The sequence below is a fragment of the Schistocerca serialis genome, chromosome 3, assembly GCF_023864345.2.
Source record: "Schistocerca serialis cubense isolate TAMUIC-IGC-003099 chromosome 3, iqSchSeri2.2, whole genome shotgun sequence".
NCBI classification, from domain to species: domain Eukaryota; kingdom Metazoa; phylum Arthropoda; class Insecta; order Orthoptera; family Acrididae; genus Schistocerca; species Schistocerca serialis.
In genome coordinates this window covers 196,793,877-196,810,399 of record NC_064640.1, presented here as the reverse complement: position 1 = coordinate 196,810,399, position 16,523 = coordinate 196,793,877, and the positions used below count along the sequence as shown (strand labels likewise).

General features: G+C 44.9%; 1 non-coding gene across 1 annotated transcript; it reads left to right on the top strand.

Moving 5' to 3' along the window:
* Positions 1-7,042: 7,042 nt before the first annotated feature.
* Positions 7,043-7,117, top strand: Trnat-ugu (transfer RNA threonine (anticodon UGU)). Its single transcript has one exon. It is a non-coding gene; the product is annotated as a tRNA-Thr (tRNA).
* The last annotated feature ends 9,406 nt before the right edge of the window (positions 7,118-16,523 follow it).

Below are 16,523 nucleotides of genomic sequence, written 5' to 3'. Positions count from 1 at the left end.
GCGCTCTGCATCTCCTTTACAATTCCAAAGCTCAGTCCGACCTCTGGGGCAATCGCTGACACCGTAACTCGCCTGTCAACACTAATCAGGGCATCCCCCAACTGGACAACCGTACCGGTAACCCTGTGTGACGTTCCAGTTCGTGCCTCATCGGCCAACGATATCTGTCCTCCCTCAAATCTCTTGTGCCACGTCTTGATCCTTGCGACGGATATGCCGTGCCCTTCGTTCACTCGTGTAATTTTTCAATGAAATTCCGTTCACCGCACCCTTCCGCTGTAAGGAAACGATCTACACCCCTTAGCTGTCCTTTTGAAGCCTGAATATCTCTGTTTTGAGCACGACCGAGTGTAGTGGACGCTCAACGCGTGCACCTGCTCGCTCTGAACTTCCAGTGGCGAGTACGGAGCCTCACAAGGGAACCTCCCCATCGCACCCCCTCAGATTTAGTTATAAGTTGGCACAGGGATAGGCCTTGAAAAACTGAACACAGATCAATCGAGAAAACAGGAAGAAGTTGTGTGGAACTATGAAAAAAATAAGCAAAATATACAAACTGAGTAGTCCATGTGCAAGGTAGGCAACACCAAGGAGAGTATCAGCGTAAGAGCGCCGTGGTCCCGTGGTTAGCGTGAGCAGCTGCGGAACGAGAGGTCCTTGGTTCAAATCTTCTCTCGAGTGAAAAGTTTAATTTTTTATTTTCAGGTAATTATCAAAGTTCAGGCACTCACACATAATCAACTTCGCTCTCCAAAATCCCAGGACATGTTCAGATTTGCTTATACATATGCAGGATTTGACGGTGTACGCACGGAAACATTTGAAAACGTACAAAACATATGTTTTGACAGAGCAGGGGGAAAACTGTGCGACTGTGAAGCTGTTGCATTCATTTGTTGCAGTTTATGTGACAAACTCTTCTGTTTTCATCACTTTTTTGGGAGTGATTATCACATCCTCAAGAAAACCTAAATCGGGCAAGGTAGAAGAATCTTTTTATCGATTCGCCAAGTGTGCAAGTTAGGTGGGTCGACAACATATTCCTGTCATGTGACGCACATGCCGTCACCAGTGTCGTAAATAATATATCAGACGTGTTTTCCTGTGGAGGAATCGGTTGACCTATGACTTTGCGATCAAATGTTTTCGGTTGCTATTGGAGAGGCGCGTCTACTAATCGCACGGTTTTGCGGTGCGGTCGCAAAACACAGACACTAAACTTATTACAGTGAACAGAGACGTCAATGAATGAACGGACAGATCGTAACTTTGCGAAAATGAAGAAAGTATAATTTTCGCTCGAGGGAGGACTCGAACCAAGGAGCTCTCGTTGCGCAGTTTCTCACTCTAACCACGGGACCACGGCGCTCCTCAGCACACGTTGTCCTTGATGTTACATATCTTGCACATGGACTACTCAGTTTGTATATTTTGCTTATTTTTTCATAGTTCCACACAACTTCTTCCTGTTTTCTCGATTGATCTGTGTTTAGTTTTTCAAGGCCTATCCACTGTGTCAATTTATAACTAAATCTGAGGGGGGTGCGATGGGGAGGTTCCCTTGTCAGCACTCTTACGGGCGCCACACCTTTTTCCGTAGGCAATGACTTTACGATGCCTTCAGCGATTATCATTTAACGGCGTCCGCCTCATTTCTTTTTGAATGACCCTAATATGTAGATAATCGAAGATGTGTTTGTGGTTCACCTAACGCCAGAACGGGTAAAGTGCTGTCACCACAGCATCTCTGCACATGCGTGTGATAAGCGACAGACATAATTTCTTCCGCGAATTCGCAGTGTCGGGCCGGAAGGCGATAATGTATTCAGATTCGCATAGCAGATATCCACCCCTCTTACCTAGCAATACCCTCGAGGCAGAAAGGCTGTATGAGGAACCCCCTACAAACGCCATCCATCAAATCTAGTGATTACATCTGTTGGTGGAAAACTGCTTCGTCGCAAGCGCAGAAAGAGCTACTCGGTAACATGAGGACAATTTGTATTCTCACCTCTGAAGAGGAGATGATAGACCTGTCGAAGCAGACGTACTGCATTACGGCGTCGTATTACACGTGTAACCAGTATCGTAAGGAGGAAGAAAGCTAGGGCTTAACGTCCCGTCGACTATGAGATCACAATCAGACTGGAAGGAAATTGGCGTTGTCTTTCTCAAAAGAATCAAATCTATATCTGCCTTAATTTTGGAATTTGGAAATTTGTGGTAAGGTTCCATGGGACTAAATTGCTGAGGTCACAGGTCCGTAGGCTTACACACTAATTAAACTAACTTACGTTAAGGACAACACGTACACCATGCCCCAGGGAGGACTCGAACCTCCGACGGGGGGAGCCGCGAACCGTTTCGAGGCGCCATAGACCGCACGGCTACCCCTCGCGGCTTAATTTAGAGAAACGATGAAAATCGAAATCCTGGACAAGTGACGGGGATTTGAAGCATATTCCTTCCCAGTGAGATTCTGTTCGTAAGGACGCTATACTATTCATAGCACAGACTGGTTCAGAAAGATTCAGCCGCTTTCATAAGACTATATTTTCTACATGACTGAAGAGAGAAACTTGGTGTGAATTTTAACTTACCCATAGAAATTTAAAGTTTTGCTTGGCGCTAGTTGTTAAGTAGTGGATATGGATGTCCCTAGTGCCGTTCGCCACTCCCTCATTCATTACTCAATGACGATAACTCAGCAACAAAAAGCGTTTTCGTCCTCTCATTTCAGCAGGTACAACTTAGTTGATGCGGTGTGATTTTTATCAAGAACACGACCTGAACGATAGATTGGGTGCAAGGGGCGTACGGATCTCCACTGGCCTCCAAGATCGCCTAATCTCATCGTGCATGATTTTTTTTTAATTTATGTGAAAGGCAGTGACTATGTCCCTCCATTTCTAATAGCTTTGGCTGAAATGCGACGCCGCATACAACAGCAATGAATACAGTAAAACAGACAAGCTTGCAGGTTGGCTGTCATCGCTCTTTATAGTTCTATGCGTAAGAATTCATTCCAAGATTCTATCTTCTTTCATGTAGAAGATACAGTCTTGTGAAATCGGATGTATCTTTTTGAAACACTCTGTGTTATTGCTGCAGTGAGGACGAGCAGCGAAACAAAACAAGCAAAGCTCCACGTTCTGACTCTGGTGGGTCAATCGGGACCGACCGACGAAAGTGTCAACCTCGACCAAATGCAACTTGAGGATATGGTATGTGTGTGTGTGAGTGGGGGTGGGGGGGTGGGGGTGGGGGGGCATGATGTCAGCATATCGCTCTCCCAGCTATTGTTGCTGCCTTCACGTTGGAGCCGCTACCTATTACTCAAGTTGCTCCTCAGTTGTCCGCAGCTCGTGGTCGTGCGGTAGCGTTCTCGCTTCTCGCGCCCGGGTTCCCGGGTTAGATTCCCGGCGGGGTCAGGGATTTTCTCTGCCTCGTGATGACTGGCTGTTGCGTGATGTCCTTAGGTTAGTTAGGCATAGGTAGTTCTAAGTTCTAGGCGGACTGATGACCATAGATGTTAAGTCCCACAGTGCTCAGACAGCTCCTCAGTTTACATGACGAGGCTGAGTGCACTCTGGTCCAATTGTCCCACCAAGAGAAAATCTCTGTTAGTAGCAGGAATCGAATCCGGGTCCTCTGCGTAACAACCAAACACGCTGACCATTGGGCAACGAGTGAGAGTGGCCGACTTATAAACTACTGGCCATTAAAATTGCTTCACCAAGAAGAAATGCAGATGATAAACGGGTATTCATTGGACAAATATATTATACTAGAACTGACATGTGATTACATTTTCACGCTATTTGGGTGCATAGATCCTGAGAAATCAGTACCCAGAACAACCACCTCTGGCCGTAATAACGGCCTTGATACGCCTGGGCATTGACTCAAACAGAGCATGAATGGCGTGTACAGGTACAGCTGCCCATGCAGATTCAACACGATACCACAGTTCATCAAGAGTAGTGACTGGCGTATTGTGACGAGCCAGTTGCTCGGCCACCATTGACCAGACGTTTTCAATTGGTGAGAGATCTGGAGAATGTGCTGACCAGGGCAGTAGTCGAACATTTTCTGTATCCAGAAAGGCCCGTACAGGACCTGCAACATGCGGTCGTGCATTATCCTGCTGAAATGTAGGGTTTCGCAGGAATCGAATGAAGGGTACAGCCACGGGTCGTAACACATCTGAAATGTAACGTCCACTGTTCAAAGTGCTGTCAATGCGAACAAGAGGTGACTGAGACGTGTAACCAGTGGCACCCCATACCATCACGCCGGGTGATACGCCAGTATGGCGATGACGAAAACACGCTTCCAGTGTGCGTTCACCGCGATGTCGCAAAACACGGATGCGACCATCATGATGCTGTAAACAGAACCTGGATTCATCTGAAAAAATGACGTTTTGCCATTCGTGCACCCAGGTTCGTCGTCGAGTACACTATCGCAGGCGCTCCTGTCTGTGATGCAGTGTCAAGGGTAACCGCAGCCATGGTCTCCGAGCTGATAGTCCATGCTGCTGCAAACGCCGTAGAACTGTTCGTGCAGATGGTTGTTGTCTTGCAAACGTCCCCATCTGTCGACTCAGGGATCGAGTCGTGGCTGCACGATCCGTTACAGCCATGCGGATAAGATGCCTGTCATCTCGACTGCTACTGATACGAGGCCGTTGGGATCCAGCACGGCGTTCCGTATTACCCTCCAGAACCCACCGATTCCATATTCTGCTATCAGTCATTGGATCTCGACCAACGCGAGCTGCAATGTCGCGATACGATAAACCGAAATCGCGATAGGCTACAATCCGACCTTTATCAAAGTCGGAAACGTGATGGTGCGCATTTCTCCTCCTTACACGAGGCATCACAACAACGTTTCACCAGGCGACGCCGGTCAACTGCTGTTTGTGTATGAGAAATCGGATGGAAACTTTCCCCATGTCAGCACGTTGTAGGTGTCGCCACCGGCGCCAACCTTGTGTGAATGCTCTGAAAAGCTAATCATTTGCATATCACAGCATCTTCTTCCTGTCGGTTAAATTTCGCGTCTGTAGCACGTCATCTTCGTGGTGTAGCAATTTTAATGGCCAGTAGTGTATTTAGGGCATTCACGAGATCGGTTGAATCCAAACTTGTGGAGCTGTAACTACACAAACCGTGTGCAGCTACTTGAAGCGGAAAAAAAATTGAATGTACATTGTAGTTAAGAAGTATGGGCATGGATATGTTATATTTTACAAGCGAAACGTGTTGCAAGTACTAACAATAAGCTGTGTTGCTGACGTTTACGTGAGATCCGGAGATGAGCATTATTAGTTGAACTAAAACGACTTAGATTGGTCAGTCAAGTAATATTCAGTAATATTCCATCTGTGAGAATAATAGCAAAGATGGCGAGCTATGGACTGGTGATGACAGTGTGTGATAGACTCATAGTATTAAGCGGTCCCGTGTAAAGATTTTTTAAGTTGTGAAGAGTGCAGTGCCCTTTGTTTCCAGAAGAAAAAAATGGCTCTGAGCACTATGGGACTTCACAGCTACGGTCATCAGTCCCCTAGAACTTAGAACTACTTAAACCTAACTAACCTAAGGACAGCACACAACACCCAGCCATCACGAGGCAGAGAAAATTCCTGACCCCGCCGGGAATCGAACCCGGGAACCCGGGCGTGGGAAGCGAGAACGCTACCGCACGACCACGATATGCGGGCATTTTCAGAAGATTTGTGCAGTACTTGTCAGAACTTAGAGACAGTCATTCGCACGAGTGGATCCCATCCAGTATCGGGCAGCTAATTACAGCAACACCGACTTAAAGGAAGGCCTCGGCGCTTGTTCGTGACGTCACGTCAGCTAGGCACGGCGAACGCTAGGTCTGTTGCTGGCATACTCATAATGGTGGTGTCTCCCTCCCTGACACAGGAAAGTGTGAAACTATTGGCGGTAGTTGACCAACACACATTGTTCTGAGGGATTTCTGCAATCGATTAATAGTGCAGTTCATTACACTTCTTAACAAATAGTGTACTCCTGAACTTAAATTTCCACCTGTTTTAAGGATTGACATACAAAAACAACTTCATGGTCGAGCAGCAACAGAATTCGTGCTTCTTTACCTTATTTGTAAATCTGAGGAGGTTACGTTTGTACTGGGTTGCTTTTACAAGAAACTGTGAACATATTGGTGCTCTTCTTTAGGTATCTTGGTTGACTACGGGGTGAGGAGCACTGAATGCTAATGAAATATCTTGCGATTGCACACGTTGAGGGAGAGGGTGGAGGACAGAAGAAGAGGCAAAAGAGAGATACTTGTTTTATCAAATAAAATTTTTTTTATCTTATAAAGTTTCTCCTTTCAGTTGCAAGAGGGGAATATTTATCTTTTCTAATGTGAATGTTTAAAAAAGTTTAAGCTCAGCGGTATTTTCGATGTATGAAGCTATTTTGTTTCCTGTTTAGAATTCCTTTCGTTGAAAACGACTGTAATCTAATGACTGGCAACAGTTGGACATTTACACATGTAAATTATATGATAATTAAATGGACACCCTAGCTGCAAGCAGGCGTTGACACACTTCATTGGGGACATGTTGGAAATGTGTGCCCCAACCGGGACTCGAACCCGGTATCTCCTGCTTACATGGCAGATGTTCTATCCATCTGAGCCACCGCGGGCACGGAGCATAGTGTGTCTGCAGGGACTTATCCCTTGCACGCTCCCCGTGAGATCCACATTCCCAACATGTTCACAACACTACATTCGTAGTGCGCCTAATAGATGTTTGCCCATCATACTCATTATTCGTGGCAGATTAATCTACCAAGTCCCGTACGAGTTCGGGCATAGCGTGTGCGTTCGCACAAGAAGGTCAAAGGCCGGGAACCCATGTTTTTAACTATATATGACGGTAGTATCTGTTCCTGAAAGAACACTACGAATGTAGTGTTGTGGACATGTTGGGAATGTGGATCTCACGGGGAGCGTGCAAGGGATAAGTCCCTGCAGACGCACTATCCTCTGTGCACGCGGTGGCTCAGATGGATAGAGCGTCTGCCATGTAAGCAGAAGATCCCGGGTTCGAGTCCCGGTCGGGGCACACATTTTCAGCATGTCCCCAATGAAGTGTATCAACGCCTGCTTGCAGCTAGGGTGTCCATTTAATTAACATTTCATTTCTAGCAAAGCTGCGCGGTCATCTACGGTAACTGTTCTTTCAGGAACAGATACTACCGTCATATATAGTTAAAAATACATGTAAATTAGTTCACATTTCCAGTGACGATGTCAAACGAAAATAAATAAATAAAAGAAAGGGGTTCATTGTAAGGGGGTTGGGGTAAGTTTCGATAACAAAATGGATCAAGTAATTATAGTTTCTTGAATGTAAAATTTCCGAAGCTTGCAATGGGACAAAGCATTTTCTCATATTGATCTACGTTTGTTTCGACAGATTCAGTAATACAGAACTGCGACCTTCATTTGTAGCTTTACGATAGTAAGAAAATCTTTCATGTAAATAAAACTGCAGAATCCAAAACAATACCAAACATTTTGTCGAAAAATAAGAGATTTATAGTGATAAGCACGCCCAGGCGTTTCTGCCTGCAACAGACCTGGCGTTGGCCGTGCCTAGCTGACGTGACGTCACCAACAAGCGCCTAGGCCTTCCTTTGAGTCGGTGTTGATTACAGGCGCTGGAGAACGTTATAGACGCAGGAGAAGCGGGGTAGCAGAACGGTGACGTAACCAATGGCTCACAGGTTCGTGAAATTGGAACCGGTCGACAGACTGTTCTGAATCGCTTATTTACGTAACAGGACGCCACGTGCCTATTAAACTCGGACTGCCGTATCGAGAACGGTTGTGGCCAGATTTTGTGCAGACCTATAGCCTCTCCCTCTGCAGCCCGAATGTTTTGACACGTTGTCTCAACAACTGCGTAGGCGTGGATCTGAGGGGGAGGGGTCGTCTCGGTCACGAACTATTCCATCCCCCTCCTCTAAAGAACAATTTAGTTAAAAGTTATATACTCCTACATAAACAATTTCCACATATTTCAGCTGAGTTTTGGAGACTAAAATAGGATGAAAATTATGCCTCGGAAATAGCAAGGATTCTAGGGAGTACAAACAATGCTTAAGAAGGAGTGCTTTTTATTTGCTTGCGTGACGGCTCGTTCACCTGAATTAGCTAGACGCCACAGGCTTCAGAACTTTCCAGTCGGGAAGAAGAGCCCACCGTGCCTGCTGTCAACAGATAGAAACAGTAAACCACAGGAAGCTGAGACAGAAACGAAAAGACCCTCCAGCGACCAAAAATAACAGAAATACCATTCCCGAACTTATGTGGGACCAAAAATAACAAATGCCATTCCCGAATAAAGGCGGGCACAACCCAAGGAAACAGCGTAGCCATAGTCTGCACACGTGTGTTGACAATTACAGTGCTAAGTCAAATACCGATGATGGTGAATGCACACTTCGATTTTATACCGTCTAAATTACCACTTTGTCAAAATTATGACAATTTATTATTACTATAGTTCTTAAATAAATTGCACGACACATGTCCTTCTAAAATTTTCAGACAAATAATTTTCAAACCCTGTAATTATCTGAAATACATTGTCTTTGAAACGAAGACAATTTATTGCGCATTGATATAACTAAATTATTAAACTTATATGGAAATACTGTATGTATTTTTTGCAGGTAAACAATTTATTATTATTACAAAAAAAAATGGTTCAAATGGCTCTGAGCACTATGGGACTTAACTTCTGATGTCATCAGTCCCCTAGAACTTAGAACTACTTAAACCTAACTAACCTAAGGACATAACACACATCCATGCCCGAGGCAGGATTCGAACCTGCAACCGTAGCGGTCGCGCTGTTCCAGACTGTAGCGCCTAGAACCGCTCGGCCAACCCGGCCGGCATAATTATTACATAAACCGTTTATAAATATGCAGTTATTATTATGAAAATCGTAGGCATCTGTGACACGCTAAAAGCCTGGGTGACTGCGAGTTATTTTCGAAGAAATGGGCAATAATAAACTTTGCCCTTCGAAAACAGGGCCCTATCGTGCCACCGCGTCGGTATCAGTAGCGCATAGCAAGTGCTTCACGCCCATGCCATATCCATGCACTGCGTATAGGAGCTCCGTGTCTGTGATTGCTGCAACAATGCACAGAGTGGCGTAATGTTGGGCAAATAGCGGTTTATCTGTAGGCAGATATTTCGCACCATTTCACAGGAGTCTCCGACATCTAGTTCCTCATAAACCGCGAGAATTTCAAACCGGCGGATCGAGTTGACAGTCTTCTGTTTTCATGAGATGTTTTTGATACATGTACATACATATTTTTATAAATTTTCGATTTTAAGTCCTTCAGAGAGGTCAGTTGTATAGAGAATTAGAAATGACTCCTAAGATTCACCGCTATGTTTTGAACACAAGATAATAGAATGTCAAAATTCGTAATAGTGAATTCTGAATAAATCTTGCTTGGTGGTTAATATGATTTATGCAGATTATGTTATCTACAATACAGAAACTGCCAGAATGCTAGAAGAGTATGGAAGGTCCGTTCATTGTGACTGAGTAATTTTATTAATTTTTACGTGGTGAACAGGAGAAAAATACTTCAACAGCACGCAAAAAGAGCAAATAAGTTAAAAAATACTAATACATATTCTGTTTCGTACTAGCAAACAACTTATTCTGAACAAGTAACTGAGGGATTGTTCTGCCGCCTAATCGGAGTGGTTTCTTCCTCTGCAGACATTGGATTCCTTCCACGTGATGTGTGACAGTTGTGTCTATAGAACTATAGAATATCTGTTGTGTGTGTGTGTGTGTGTGTGTGTGTGTGTGTGTGTGTGTAATGCGTGAGTGGTGATATATTTGTATTATATGACGATTAAGGGAGGGCCGGCCGGAGTAGCCGAGCGGTTCTAGGCGCTACAGTCTGGAGCCGCGCGACCGCTACGGTCGCAGGTTCGAATACTGCCTCGGGCATGGATGTGTGTGATGTCCTTGGGTTAGTTAAGTTTAATTAGTTCTAAGTTCTAGGCGACTGATGACCTCAGAAGTTAAGTCGCATAGTGCTCAGAACCATTTGATTAAGGGAGGGGGAGGGTGGGAACATATCGACAAGTAGCCTATTACTCTCGAAGAGCATCAAATTGGGCAGCCATCAACAGTCCTACACGTCCTCACCTCTCGAGCCACTGGGGACGGGTTTAAAATGAATCCAAGACGTTAGCACAAAGTACTGTGTTCAGGAATTGTAACCCATCACACCTTCTCTCGTTGCCGGCCAAATACTAACTGGTGAAATTTTGTGCTATTCTAGGATCCGTGCTGGCTACCTCAAACGGAGCCTCACTGGGCAGGCGTGAGTTACCGACCTCCTTATGGAGACGGGTATATTGAAAAACAGTTTTACTCTTACTAAAATCGAATTAACTCATAAATACCCGGACGGAGCCCACTACTGAGTACTTCCCAGCCTACAGAAAAAAACTAAGGCACATAACTGCTGTGACAGACTAATAATGGTTCCCACCGGATACACACAAGCTTCAGCCACTGGCCGGCTGGTGTGGCCGAGCGGTTCTAGACTCTTCAGTCTAGAAGACAAGATACTATGAAAGTAGTCAAGAAACTGGTACACCTGCCGAATATCGTGTAGGGCTCCCGCGGACATGCAGAAGTGCGGCAACACGACGTGACATGGACTCGACTAACGTCTTAACTAGTGCTGGAGGGAACTGATACCATGAATCCTGCAGGGCTCTCCATAAATCCGTAAGAGTACGGCGGGGTGGAGATCTCTTCCGAACAGCATGTTGCAAAGCATCCTAGATATGCTCAATAATGTTCATGTAAGGGGAGTTTGGGGGCCAGCGGAAGAGTTTAAACTTAGAAGAGTGTTCCTGGACCCACTTTGTAGCAATTCTGGACGTGTGGGGTGGCGCATTGTCCTGCTTGAATTGCCCACAGTGGACATGAATGGATGCAGGTGACCAGACAGGATGCTTACGTACGTGTCATCTGTCAGAGTCATATTGAGACGTATCAGGGGTCCCATATCACTCCAACTGCACACGCCCCACACCATTGCAGAGCCTCCACCAGCTTGGACAGTCCCCTGCTGACATGCAGGGTCCATGGGTTCATGAAGTTGTCTCCATAGCTGTACACATCCATCAGCTCGATACAATTTGAAACGAGACTCGTCCGACCAGGCAAGATGTTTCCAGTCATCAACAGTCCAATGTCGGAGTTGACGGGCCCAGACGAGGCGTAAAACTTTGTGTTGTGCAGTTATCAAGGGTGCACGAGTGGGTCTTCGGCTCCGAAAGTCCATATCGATGACGTTTCGTTGAATGGTTCGCACGCTGACACTTGTTGATGGTCCAGCATTAAAATCTGCAGCAATCTGCGGATGGATTGCACTTACGTCACGTTGAGCGAGTCTCTTCAGTCGTCGTCGGTCTCGTTCTTGCAACATCTTTTTTCCGGTCGCAGCGACGTCGGAGATTTGATGTTTTACCGAATTCCTGATATTCACGGTACACTCGTGAAATGGTCGTACGGGAAAATGCCTACTTCATAGCTATCTCGGAGATGCTGTGTCCCATCAGTCGTGCGCCGACTATAACAATACGTTCAAACTCACTTAATTCTTGATAACCCGCCATTGTAGCAACAGTAACCGATCTTACAATTGCACCAGACACTTGCTGTCTTATATAGGCGTTTACGACCGCAGCGCCGTATTCTACCTGTTTACATATCCCTGTCTTTGAATACACATGCCTATACCAGTTTCTTTGGAGCTTCGGTGCTTATGACGTCATACTATAGTGCGCAAAATGTTAAGCGAGGGACTCCAATGCTCTCAGGCAATTTTTGCTCTACATTAAAGAACACGACGTTATTATAGGACTACCACATTTGATTTGGCACTGTACGCATATGTAAGCCTCATTGGTAACGTATCTTTAGAATGCCAGCTGAGCAGTGTATTATTTTTTGTGAACGTTGAGATAACGTGTAATACGGCGTAAATATGCTAACGAATGGCATGTATTCAAACACCTACACAGTCGGGACTGCATCATTTCCTTAGCACAGCCCCACCTTGGCGTGCACTTGTTTCCTCACAGACATTGCGAGGCGTCCTTTGAACTTGGGAGAGACGCCGTCGGCGTGTGACAGCCTCGCCGTGTGTCATATGAACACGCACTGGAACGGCATCTGACAGCCATGCAGACCGCGCGTTTTTCGATCTAAAAAGCAAATCAAAATGCAACTAAACTTAATTACAGACCACTGATGATGCTCTACCTCAATAAAGGGAAAAGTGTCTGGTGAAAAATCACGCATTTTTGTAGTTGCAACAACGGATCAAAAATACCCGCATGAATAATAAAGCAACTATGGACACTATGGCCACACAAATGAAGAATAAAATGCTGATTATATGATATCACAATAAAAACGTGAACCTATTAAAAAACTGGAAAGCCAGTACCAGATATAAGGAGAAAATGATGACATATGAGGGTTTAGATACGCCCTCAGTATGATGAATAGTTTCTAACTTACTTTATATTAAATGGTTTGTGAACAGTATAAACTTTAAAAATTAATAAATTGACGACACTTTTGCCGATTTTTATAAGCGAAGTGTCTATGAATAGGTCTCGTAGAGATCTGAAAGAGAACTGAGACAGAATTGTTATACATATCACCAGTTTTGAAACAAAGACTGGGATGTGTATTCTGCGTGGGAAAGTAGTGAATTTGAGCCCTAAGGGTAATTGATATGATGAAAGCAACGGCAGTATTACAAAATAAACATAGTCAGGGAAGTATGACTATGCTTACCGTTAATTGTTTATATCTATTAATGACAATATAACAACAAATAACGTTTTCCATGATAGAATTAAAATTTACGAGAAAACTGGCGAATGTAACGAAAAATTGAAGCCAGCAATGAAAAACAGAAAATTTACATGCAAATTCATGTATAATACATGTATATAGCGAAATATTTATGATTTTTATATTTTCCAGAAGAAAGTAAGTGTATGTTTTCACCAGGTGCGACTTATGGTTTCCATACTGTGAAAGTCTGCGACATTAATGTAATGTACAGATCGTATTTGTCTTGCTTACACTTGTGTGCATTTTAAGTGATATAGCGTACACAACAACTCAGCTGTATTGTACACTGCTCTGTTAAAATTGCATGTATAGGTCTATCTTTGCCTGAATTTACACTGTTTTTGTTCTTGATGCATGTTTACATTGAATCTGGGCGCACCAAGTTCCTCCACTTTCTTCCTAACCGCATGTTGTTCCTGATAAATTGCACACGCAATTCTCATTGTGTTGTTTTCGGACTTCTAGTACGTTGCTGTTGTTCGTAAGAAAGTAAAACTCACTAAACTCATACATAACGCACTCACAAAAAGAAATTTGCTCATAACGCACGTTACCTGAAATCAGCAAGCAAGGAAACTAAAGTAATGGGACAGTCTTCGCGCAAGGGGTATATTTCGCGCGCTCTTTACTCAAATTTTTCGTGAAACTCTTGCTATGTGGTGATACTTACACTACCGTTGTCTAGTGCACTCAGCGAGACATCTGCAAACTTATTCCAGCGGTTGATTGAAAAGCCAATGGCAGAAGCAAAAACCCTGTCTACAGCTCTATCAAAACAGTAATACTGAACGTCGATTACAGACATATCAAAGCAGACTACAGATATATAGAGACAGGAATTCGATAGCGAAGTTTCAGCAACTCTGTTAATTCCCTTTTCGTGTAAGCAATACGCAGCTTGGTATGACAGCCTCAGGCTGGAACACCAGAGCCTTCGGGAAGCTCATACGAGCTATATTCTGCGGAAAACATGGCGCCAACTTCTGCTACATAAAGCTAAGCGGGAGTTCAAGCAGCAGCCTTAAGACTAGCTACTACCTGTTCGAAAAGCATAACGTGACATTACACATCAACAGTTTCAAAAACGTTGACTGGCATTATTTAAATCCGTTTGGAAATTATACGAAATGCTTTCTGATAACTTAAATTCTGCAATACATTATTCCGAAATTTATTTATACTTTGGGGGGCTACGCTTCAGAGCCTTTAATTGCGAGCCGCGCCTGGTTTTGACTGCTGTTACAATGCGAGGATATTAACACTCCGTAGCCATTTGGCGCGACAGACTGATTTTGACGAGGCGAGGATGCGAATAGAGCTCACACCTGCACCCCCTCCCCACCCTCACTTCCCATGACGTAATAACTGTCAGTACCAAGGAATGGAATGGAGTGCGGTACATTAGACACTGTTTTGGGTCGTCCCCCTGTGTGCCTGTCTTGGCGCCACCAGGCATCGGGAGGAGCGCCGAGCGTGCAGCTGCATGCAGTGGAGGTCGAAAACCGCCCAGTGTCGTAATTACAAATCATGATACTAAATACCACCAACCGCGGACCAGAAGTCAGCGTCCTTTGATATTCGATACCTGTCAATGAGAAAACACCTCCACTCTCCCTCAAGGGTCTACTTCCTGTTCTACCACCGGCGACTCTTACCCAGCTATCTGCATGGCACACTGCTGGCCATTAAAATTCCTACACCAAGAAGAAATGCAGATGATAAACGGGTATTCATTGGACAAACATATTATACTACAGCTGACATGTGATTACATTTTCACGCAATTTGGGTGCACACATCCTGAGAAATCAGTACCCAGAACAACCACCTCTGGCCGTAATAACGGCCTTGATACGCCTTGGCATTGAGTCAAACAGAGCTTGGATGGCGTGTACAGGTACAGCAGCCCATGCAGCTTCAACACGATACCACAGTTCATCAAGAGTAGTGACTGGCGTATTGTGACGAGCCAGTTGCTCGGCCACCATTGACCAGACGTTTTCAATTGGTGAGAGATCTGGAGAATGTGCTGGCCAGGGCAGCAGTCGAACATTTTCTGTATCCAGAAAGGCCCGTACACGACCTGTAATATGCGGTCGTGCATTATCCTGCTGAAATGTAGGGTTTCGCAGGAATCGAATGAAGGGTACAGCCACGGGTCGTAACACATCTGAAATGTAACGTCCACTGTTCAAAGTGCCGTCAATGCGAACAAGAGGTGACCGAGACGTGTAACCAATGGCACCCCATACCATCACGCCGGGTGATACGCCAGTATGGCAATGACGAATACACGCTTCCAATGTGCGTTCCCCGCAATGTCGCCAAACACGGATGCGACCATCACGATGCTGTAAACAGAACCTGGATTCACCCGAAAAAATTACATTTTGCTATTCGTGCACCCAGGTTCGTCGTTGAGTACACCATCGCAGGCGCTCCTGTCTGTGATGCAGCGTCATGGATAACCGCAGCCATGGTCTCTGAGCTGATGGTCCAAGCTGCTGCAAACGTCGTCGAAGTGTTCGTGCAGATGGTTGTTGTCTTGCAAACGTCCCCATCTGTTGACTCAGGGATCGAAACGTGGCTGCATGATCCGTTACAGCCATGCGGATAAGATGCCTGTCATCTCGACTGCTACTGATACGAGGCCGTTGGGATCCAGCACGGCGTTCTGTATTGCCCTCCTGAACCCACCGATTCCATATTCTGCTAACAGTCATTGGATCTCGACCAACATGAGCAGCAATGTCACGATACGATAAATCGCAATCGCGATAGGCTACAATCCGACCTTTATCAAAGGCAACGCCGGTCAACTGCTGTTTGTGTACGAGAAGTCGGTTGGAAACTTTCCTCACGTCAGCACGTTGTAGGTGTCGCCACCGGCGCCAACCTTGTGTGAATGCTCTGAAAAGCTAATCATTTGCATATCATAACATCTTCTTCCTGTCGGTTAAATTTCGCGTCTGTAGCACGTCATCTTCGTGGTGTAGCAATTTTAATGACCAGTAGTGTATATTTCTAAAGTATATATCTGTCAGGGCTGAGAAACCATGTCTCTTACGTGAAGATGACGATGTGATGGCAGTAGGAATACCGTGTAAAAACAGAAAGAAAACATGTTCTGATGGAGCTGATATCTGGAATATCGCAGTAGCTGCCAGTTCTTACAATTATTTTTCCTATAGCTTATGCTTGTTTTCTGACAATTATAAACATCTATTCATCACCTCATCGGTAATCCACCTTCCTGGCAGCGACTGTGTCATAGAGTCTTTCCACTGTTGTAGGAATGCGATAGGAAGATCCTTGATAATGGTCATATGTTGGAAGAAATTTTAACAAGCCGTCCCGTTCTTAGATCTTCAGGGGTAGTGGTACAGAGGTGGATGGAGGTCAGAAGTAGCATGCTTCGTCTAAGTGGTCGGGACGTCGCATGTGAATTACAAGCTAGAAAAAAGTGATAAATCTAACTGCTGTTGTAGCAGCTGCACTATTAAATTCCACCTCACTTAAAACGTGGTACGATGAA